The sequence below is a fragment of the Myotis davidii genome, unplaced genomic scaffold, assembly GCF_000327345.1.
Source record: "Myotis davidii unplaced genomic scaffold, ASM32734v1 scaffold726, whole genome shotgun sequence".
NCBI classification, from domain to species: Eukaryota; Metazoa; Chordata; class Mammalia; order Chiroptera; family Vespertilionidae; genus Myotis; species Myotis davidii.
Window position 1 is genome coordinate 2,882,206 of NW_006297808.1, and position 2,410 is coordinate 2,884,615.

Below are 2,410 nucleotides of genomic sequence, written 5' to 3' on the forward strand. Positions count from 1 at the left end.
TCTTAAACTCTCCTGTGCTGGATCAAGGCAATCAAGAATTAAAACCCATAGCGTAGGAATAAGAATCTTCTCTGGACCTTCTGTGTATCGGTCACACAACTGCTTTCTGACCATTTCCCACATTTGAAAGTTGGCAGTTCCCTCTTCAGGAAACCAAGGCTAGGATTCATTAACAGAACTTAAGAAATCGAGAATCTGCCTATGCTTACCAGAGCATCCTCAAACTTTGAGCATAGTTGTAAGCATTTGAGAGTAGGGATCTCTTTCCTGAGAGGGTATCTCTTTTCCGTGTCCAGCGTGACTAGAGAGTGGTCCAGTTCTTTGAGTAGGGGTGGCTGGGGATTGAGAAAATGAAAGAAAGAGACAGACACAGAGATGGAAGGAAAAAGCTGGGACCGGGTGGGACCGCTGTCCTCTTCTGATGGAGAGACAGAGACCCAGCACCAAAACAGCGTTTATTTTATAACCCAGATAAGAGGAAGTTTCATCAAAGGTCAATACAAAGGAGATTATTTGCATTCTTGGGTAGGCCCAAGTCATATTCATTCCCGGTGCTTGGCTGGATTTACATAATAAAACCCACTCCCAGGCCCCTGGGCAGAAATGAAGATCAAGCCGAGAACACTTCTGCCTTTTTGGCAAGATGCGTAGCCAGGACATGGCTTTGCCTATCGCCCTGGATTCAGCTGACATTTTATTAAAGAAATGCCCATGTGCCGTCCCAGGTGCTCTCTACATCTCACCCTTTCTTTGTTTTTAAGCTACTATAATAAAAGTAAAATTAGACAAAGGACATTATTTGCATTCTTGGGTAGGCCCAAGTCATATTCATTCCCAGTGCTTGGCTGGATTTACATAATAAAACCCACTCCCAGGCACCTGGGCAGAAATGAAGGTCAAGCCGAGAACACTTCTGCCTTTTTGGCAAGATGCGTTGCCAGGATGTGGCTTTGCCTATCGCCCTGGATTCAGCTGACATTTTATTAAAGAAATGCCCATGTGCCTTCCCAGGTGCTCTCTACACCTGCTCTCTTTTGTCTTTATTCCTAGACTGATATCACTTACTCCATTTTGTTGCTATTCGTCCTCTCCTTAGCCATCCACATCTCTACAATAGTTGCCTCTCAGGGCACACCGAAGAGCTCTGAGCGCCTGAATCCCTGTCCATCCCACCAGGCTGCCCTTCCTCCTCTGGAATCTCTTCACGTCCCAAGACACCATCGTCTCCTACTCGTCCTTTTCCTCACGTCTGCTATTCTTCCCTATTCACTGTCTAAGTGGAAGCACTAAGCCAGTGATGGTGAACCTATGACATGCAAACTCATTTTTTTGGTTGATTTTTTCTTTGTTAAATGGCATTTAAATATAGAAAATAAATGTCAAAAATATAAGTCTTTGTTTTACTATGGTTGCAAATATCAAAAAAATTTCTATATGAGACACGGCACCAGAGTTAAGTTAGGGTTTTTCAAAATGCTGACACGCCGAGCTCAAAAGGTTCGCCATCACTGGTCTATGGATTCCCTAAATCTATGGCAGGAGAAATGCAAGTGAAAATGTGCTGAGAGAGAGCAGACCAAGCTGTTCACTACTGTTCCAAGCTGTTCACTACTCCAGCTCAACCATGCAGCGCCTTACTGTCACTATCTGTCATAACGAGCTCATTCAGGAAGAATGAACTCCATCCCACGAGGAGCAATAATCATGAAGGAAACAAACAAACCAATGTGTGTCCTGCACATTCCCACTGGGGATGTGCCCGCAACCCAGGTACAAGCCCTCGACCGGAATCGAACCCGGGACCCCTCAGTCCGCAGGCCGATGCTCTATCCACTGAGCCAAACCGGTTTCGGCACATAGCCTTCAGCTTTCTTACTTGGTTCAGCCTGATACAGGTAGTTCGAGCCTCCAGCAAAATGAAGTATGAAGTCGCTTTCACTTTTGGCCGAGTGCCTGCATCCAGCCATAAAGGCTGGGCAGCTGCGAGCAAAAATTTCTTATCATCTGAGTCATCCCACTCACAGTGATGCTTGTCCCGCTCTGCCTCAAACTCTAGCTCCTGCTCATAATTACGAGGCACATCTTTATCAAGTGGTCTCTTGACTGTGGTCACAGGAGGGACAGGCGGAGGAGGCACAGAGGGGGGAATTGGTGTTTTTAGAGATTCGCACCCCTCCACTGTAGGCTGTAAAGCCATGGTTACACCCAGCTTAGACATTCTTAAACTCTCCTGTGCTGGATCAAGGTAATCAAGAATTAAAACCCATAGCGTAGGAATAAGAATCTTCTCTGGACCTTCTGCTGTGTATCGATCACACAACTGCTTTCTGACCATTTCCCACATTTGAAAGTTGGCAGTTCCCTCTTCAGGAAACCAAGGCTAAGATTCATTAACAGAACTTAAGAAATC